The sequence below is a fragment of the Palaemon carinicauda genome, chromosome 14 (assembly GCF_036898095.1).
Source record: "Palaemon carinicauda isolate YSFRI2023 chromosome 14, ASM3689809v2, whole genome shotgun sequence".
In the NCBI taxonomy this organism is placed as follows: Eukaryota; Metazoa; Arthropoda; class Malacostraca; order Decapoda; family Palaemonidae; genus Palaemon; species Palaemon carinicauda.
In genome coordinates, this window is record NC_090738.1 from 136,573,728 (window position 1) to 136,581,333 (window position 7,606).

The 7,606-nt window shown below is 30.5% G+C and overlaps 1 long non-coding RNA gene across 1 annotated transcript; it reads left to right on the top strand.

The window, feature by feature from the left end:
* Positions 1–1,567: 1,567 nt before the first annotated feature.
* LOC137653380 (uncharacterized) lies at positions 1,568–5,710 on the top strand. Its single transcript, XR_011046466.1, has 2 exons — positions 1,568–1,797; positions 5,456–5,710. It is a non-coding gene; the product is annotated as an uncharacterized lncRNA (long non-coding RNA).
* Positions 5,711–7,606: the final 1,896 nt, after the last annotated feature.

The following is a 7,606-nucleotide window of genomic DNA, read 5'->3' on the forward strand; positions in this document are numbered from 1 at the left end:
AGAGGTGTAAGTGCATGTTGCTTACCCTGTTGTATTTTTACAAGAGATGATTTGTATTAAGAAATGAACAATGGGACACACTTAGGACAGTTATATAAAACAAATATTGGGAAAGGCGAAAAAATGTATAACATGGGTAATGAATTTGAAAAAAAGTGTTGCACTGAATAGCTAGGAGAAATATCAGTGTTTGTTTCAAGAAACAAGAAATTTGAATAATTCAGACATGTTACTAAACCAATGGAACTGGATGAATTACCTATGCTAAGAGGATCTATTAAGGAAAGAGAAATCTTATAAGTAACCGTATACAATCGTCAGACATGAATCAAAGATAAAGGCTATTAAGCAACGAATGGGTTCCCCCCACACAAGTGCCAGTCTTTCAGGCTATAATTAAAAAAAAAAATCTAAAACAAATTGCCACAAAGGGTATATGGTTTTTCGTCTCGTGAGTAAAATGTTGGTTAGTGTTCTCGTTTTTTTTTTTAATGCCTTGGCTCACTGCAGTTAAATTTTTAGCATTAAATGGCCCTCCCAGAACCGGCACTGAGCTTAATGTCTAAAATTTTTATTCGAGGAATTTAAAGTTCAGTTTCCTTAACAAATGTTAGATTATCACGTCTAAAGCTAGAAATAAAAGTGGTAAAGCACTTATATTTATTTTGCAAATAAAGTTGATACTGATGCAGTGAAATAATGCTAAAATTATTTGTTGGGTCATCTATCATTTATGGAAATAATACAAGATTTTTCCTATTAAAATAAATAAATATTCGATACCAGTATCCAGTAGACGTTTATCAAATTTAGATTTCCTGATGTGTATTCAAGGTATGTAACAAAATTCCATCCAATTAACGATTGTTTTAATAAATAAATAAAAGACTTATTCCACCAGATTCATCTATTCTTAATAAACGTTTTAAGTATATGGAGACAACTATAACAAAGGTGACCACAGAAACCAATATTCTTATGCTTTGACAAATTTTCTTGGTAGTCAATTCTAGTGACGTTACCCCTAAAAGTAAATTTGTTTATGGTTTCTATTCCTTTTGCATGTCCAACACTCAAGCTCAAATCTCCTAATTCTAATTTTGTCTGTATTATGTAATAAACTCCTTATAATCGAGAAATACAAGTGTTAAGTGGAAAATTGTAACGTTGCATATCAGTCTCGAAATGGCAAAATATCCAATAGGCTTTTGCGATTCCGCATTCATTGTTAATCAGCCAAGTTTTTTAGTTTTCATTTTCTATTAGTTTTAAATTCTGAAGTACTTGTTCATTTCCCCAGGTAAAACCATTACTATTTCGACTAACATTTTAATGAACGAAGGGCAATTTAACTCACTCAAAACTGCTTATATTAGAACACAATGAGTCATGTCTTTCACTATATGTGTTTGTAAATTATCTTTTCAAGGGATTTTAACGAAGGAAAAATCTATTTTTGTGTGAGATAGCCATGTCGTCCTGATGGAAGTTCCCTTCGGCTGCTTCCTACTGTATAACATTTCTGCGAGTGATATTACAAGAGAATCACCGTCAGGTATTGTAAATTATCTTTTTAATACTACTTGAAGATCATAGAATGAGGAGGAACTGTAGATGGAGCCACTGGTTTGCCAAGGATAGTAAAGATATTCCCCTTGGTCTGAAGAAACCTGGAATACCACTGCCCTATTTCAGCGTCCTTGTTTTTCCGAAGTTAACTTCATGCTTTACTGAACCCGCAGCTCAGATTTTTTTGGGTGTGTGTGTAGTGAACTTGGGAGTGAAGACATTATACTGGTAAGATTTTATATGGTTAGATGTTATATTTTCAATTTTTATTGCATTAACATGTTATTTGGAAGTCCATAGAAGTTGGTTTAATTGGTCAATTTAAATCCTCGACTTTAATAATTCGTGGTGATTTGATTTTATGAAATCTTGTACTGTAAATTCTTTTCTGGTGTTAAGTATATGGCCGTGTTACAATTTAGTGTATGGGACCCTGATAGACTTTGCTACTGTATTTATTTATCGAGATTCTTCTATTTCTATTTTAGCACTCGAGGTTTTATTAGGTTGTGGATTTTTAAACATTCTAGAGTACCTAATTAAATCTTTAAAAGCTTCAATAAATGTTAATTTTATAAGTTTTAATGCTTAGTGTATGAATTTGTACCCAAATAGAATTAAGTTCGTTTTTACTGAAGCTAGCAGTTTTGTATTAATTTCTGAAACCATAGTTATTTGTAGCGAATTTAAGATTCATCGTGCAGAATAGTCTATTGAAGTTTTGTGTAGCCCAACCCAAGATCTCATTTCAAGATATAAATAAATTGGTTATGTTACGTGTTTGTATTGAGAAATATTACTTTTGAAGAAATTAATCTTTACGCCAAAATTAATTTAAGAGGAAATGCATGGCCTGTATATTTTTTTTCCATTTTTTTTCGTCATAAAATATTTCAAAGCTTTGATAAGTGTTGCAGAGAAATTTAAAAGGAACTAACATTAACAGATTTAAGGAAAGTTATATTTTTCTACGGAATATTAATTTTCAAAGTTTTAAATTCCTACAGAACATTTTTTTTTATGTCTACAGAATATTACTTTTTTTTTTTTTTTTTTTTTTTTTTTTTTTTTTTTTTTTTTTTTTTTTTTGGTCAAGATACTTAAGAAATTGGACTTTTTTAGAATAAGTGGGTTAGAATTTTAAATAATTTTCGTAAATCATGAAATAATCTTAGATTTTATTTTGTCACTATTTTTTCTTAATTTTACTTCAGATTACCCATACATTAACTTTTTCACATCACCTCCGTTGGTTTAGTTTATTACGTAAGGTTTAATATTATAATAGGCTTAAGTTTTGAGTCAAATGCACGCTATTAATTTTTATCGCGCGTTAGATTTTAACAAAGCTTAAGAATTAAATCTAGTTTGTACAAACTAGATTGTTAGTTCATATTTCTTTTTTAAAAACTTTTCATCTTAAACTTAATTTTTACGTATGAGGTAAGATTACGATATAAGTTTCAAGAATCTTTAAGAATTTAATTTGTTTTCATGAAGTTTCTTTTGAGTATATTTTGGGGAGGTTTAGTTGTACGAATTAATTTTTCTAATCCTGTCAATTCAGCATAAGGTTTAGTGGTACTCGCTTAAGTTTAGTTACCCATCAAACAATTTTCTTTAAATCATGTACCGTAGAAAATTTAATTACTTTAAAGGGGGAACTAGTATATCTGCTTCATTATTGCATCCTGTATTTCGTTCGAATTTATGAAAACTTCCAATAGCGTAACTTACAAGTCTCTATTCATTTAAACATTTAAATTACATTAAATGCTATTATTTCTATTTTCATTATCAGTAGATTAAATAGGATTTTCCAATGAAACAAAATTATAGGTCAGGTTCAGGTTCAGTGTGAGGCAAAGCCTTTGCAACGGCGCTCTTGAATTTTTTTTTTTCCAACAATGTTGGAAGGTTTATGCCCATTTTTGCCTGAACTTCCTGGCCACAATTTTTACTCAGGGAGTTTTATTATATTAGAACACGAAATAAAGCTTGACTAATAAAGGAATGCTGAGGAATTCAGTATTATATATAAAAATTCAGTCTTCGAAAATGGCGTTCGCACCCAAGTCAAACCTAAGTCTTGGCGAGAAGGCGTTTGGTAATGCGTTGCTACCCATAGACATAACGTTCGGTTAATTACGTGGTACTGTATTACTGCTACTAGTAACATGATATACTTATCACACGCTTTCCCATTGTTCTGAGCTTAAATGTAATTTTTTATTATTCTACATTTTCCAAAAGTTTCACATGTTAAACTACACGGGATAAGTATTAGTAAATTAAGTCTGTTCTTGGTTAATTTATCAATAGCTTTAATTTTGTGCATACTGTAAATTCTGCAAATGTATTAGTTAGGTGGTTAGAGTTGCCTCACTGTAGCCATACGTTTTTAAGTTTTATTACCAAATTATAGGTCGTTGGGCATAAGTTAAACTAATTCACGCAGTTTAGATTGTTTTTGGGGGGCCAATGTCACTTTCTAACAGTTTTGTGTACAGCTTAGTTTGCTACGAAGTGAAACTGGTGGTGGTTACGTTGACTAAAGGCGCAGATTGCTAAAACGAACCGATGTTAGTGTTTTTTTTCCCCGTGTGCAAGGATGTTTGTCTTGTGCATGTTAGAAATATATGCATGTATAATTAAACCAGAAGAAAATTCACCCTTAAGTTTATAAATCAGTCTGTTCCTTGGTTCAGGGAAGCTCTCCAATCTTCGTAAGTTGAAGGCATTTAAAGTTTTAATAGAATGTTTGGAATATTTCATTGTGTATTTGAGTGAATGAGTCTCATAATAATGAATTGAAGTGGGAAATTAGATTTTGAATTTTTGCACTTTATTGAAACCCGGTTAACATATGTTTGATTTAGGTCTTAAAAGAACGGTGGAATCTGTTAAAAATAACGTAAAACTTAAAAAATTAAGATATCTAAAGTAAAGAACTGGTGGTTTGTATCCTTTAGATATAATTTTATTTGATACTATCTAAAAATGTTTACTAAAGGGAATTTTTCCAATCTATTTTTGCCTTGGTTTAAAACATAAACTTCTCAGGGAATTAGACTACGCAAAGTATACAAGTGGGATTCTGGTGGAGAAAACTGCAAATAGTTTATTTTAATGTCTTCAGTTTTATGTAGGAAATTACTCTTGGAATGTGAAGTAAATTTTCTTCAAAGGTCAATCCCAAAGATGAATTAAATTGCAAATTTTTATTTAGGATTTCTAGGTAGATATTTTTCAAAGTATTTAATATATTGAGATTGTGATATCTTGGCTCAATTGAATGTCCCCACATGAATGTTATGTGCTATTTTTTTATTGGGAATAGAATTGTACATTTCAAAGATTAATAAACTAGGAATTTATGAATGTTTGAATGTTGTTGGTCAATTTATATGATTTAACAGATGCAGGGTATAGAACATATTAGGGAAAACATTTTTGAATGAGTAGTTTAAAAAAATTATCTAGTTTTGGCCAAATCTTTGGATTAACTTTTTTATATAAAGCACGTTTTGACATAAAATCTAGATTGATAACCTCTTGATATTTTAAAGTCTATTTTCCTAATATAGCTGAATTTTTTTTATTTTTCTTAATGTAGCTGGTTTAATTTCACCAGGATTCAAAGTATTTACCTAGTAATTGAAATATTTTTAATTACCGGTATTAAATATGTAAGAGTTCAGTTTGAAATTTTCTTGAAAACATTAGTCATTCAAATTACAATAAATTGTTCAGAATTCAAAATTTGGCACATTTAAAATGTGCCATTATTAAATGGTTCACAATTTGACTTTTAGTATTAGTTCAAATATGGTTTTAGTATTAGGTCAAATATGCTTTAAATGAACTAATATAAACTTAATTTCAGGTGTGAAATTCAGCTACTCCTATACTACAACTGGAAGAAGGAACAGTATATATTTACGTATCTCAAGATGTATATCAAGAGAAGACTATAGTTCTGGTTACCACAGGAGCATCAGCATCCAAAATGAACGGAGTTTAACTTTAAATTGCTACAAAGGTTTTAATCTGGCCATCTATTTTGTGAGGTGAATAATTGTGAAAGGTTGATATTGTTAAATGTAGTTTAGCTAATGGCCTAATAAAGTAAGGAAAGTTCTATTTTCGTATAGCCTACCCTTCTTTGTATATGGTTTTGCTAAGAATTTAATCTAGTAGTTTTTATGTTAATATTTAACCTTGGTTGTAAAGGGTCTTTTATGGTTAGCAGTCTCGGGTTTTTTATGATTAGAGTTTAGTGGTTATTTTTCTAAAGTGTCTGCATGGTTAAAAATATGGGGCAAGTCAGTGCAAGTATTGGAAGAAAAAAAAATAGTTTACTGCTGGACAACAGTACTAATTATTACTAAAACATGACTGAAACTGTAAAGTAAATGCTTTAAATGTATGCAGTATAACTTGAATGCTGTTGTTCACTACACATTACAAATAAATTTTTCATTGAAGGAATCTCCTGTATATAAAATTGCGTAACTAATCTGTTGCTAAAATAGAATTATTTATGGGATTTCTGAAGGTTGAAATTTTAAAGTTTTATCCTGGTAAAATTATTTGCGCAAGTAAAACTATGAATACTTGGAGCACCTTTATTGTACTGAAAGTGCTGGCTTAAATATTTAATCTTTAAGAATCAGTTGGCATATATTTCTGCAGTGAATGCAGATTTGACGAGAAAACCCAATTGTGCAAGTACTGTTCGGTCTTGATTATTGTGGTAAGCTGCTCATCACTGAAAATATCAGGCAAGAATTGAAGAAAAACTATTATGGCCACGGCCTTATATTTAAGTTTGCTCAGAGTAACTTATATCTACTTAAAAGAAGTTTGATATAATGACTAGAAAAAAAAATCTTGAGCAGTGTGCTCTGAAAATGGTAGCTATGAATTTACTCCAAAAGTTTATTTTCATTTGAGTATCGTAAGGCATTAGATATATTTATAAATAAGTTGGTATATTAAAACACAACATTGTAAATTGTGCAAACTTAGACCTTCCAACTACTGGTTATCAAAAGCAAAGAGAATGAGAATTTTGGCATTTCAGGGTGTATCGTTATTGCTTTAAACTTTGGTTCCTTGATAAAGTAGTTGAATTAACCTTAGATTATAGTTATAAACTAAAACTATGACGTTATGGGTGTGGGTTATCTAATTTGATATCAGACCATCATTAACAGGCTCAAGTTTTTAAATAAAATGTTTTGACAACAGTAGTTTTTTGAGAAATTGTTGCAGGGTCTTTAAAAATGTACGAAACTAAATACTTTAATCATTGTATGGAAATTTTAGTTGTTACTACAGTAATCCTTTTAGCAAATTTTATAAATGTATAGTGTAAGTAGTCAGAATCAGCAGCTGAATTTGGTTGTTGTGGTCAAAAATTAGTGTGATAAATGGTTGGAATGAGGTTTTAATAAATTCCAGTAGACAATATTGCACGCAGGATATTTCTCAATGAACTTAAGTTGTTAGAAAGCCTCGAAATCTGAAGAGCTCTAACGCTTAGAATACACGTAAAGATTTAAACTTTTTCCATATTTAGAAATTATCATGGTTTGCCTACATATGACCTTCGTTTCTTGTCAGTACTCGTAAGCTTTTAAGTATACCTTGGGTAAGTTAACCCCCCACAGATTTGTACCAACGCTTTGAAATTTCTTCCCTCAAAGTAAGGTCAAATGGGCCAATTTCATATTTGTACTTGGTTTTCATTGTATCTTATATAGCTGTATATCTGTGCCTTGTCTCGATAGCTTTACCCTCTATTGAATTTCTTTTGATTGAGTTTGATGATAAACCAGTTTTGGATTGATAAAGTAGGATTGATACAGCAGGAATGAGAGTTGGTAGTAGGCTGACTTGCTTTAAGGCTATAAGTGAAATTTATGATGGTTATCAGTTTTCCCAGCTGCTTCCGACATTGGAAAATGATTCCAGATACTTAATTTAGCCAGGTAGTAAAATATACCTGCTAAAGTAAAGACTTGTCCAAACT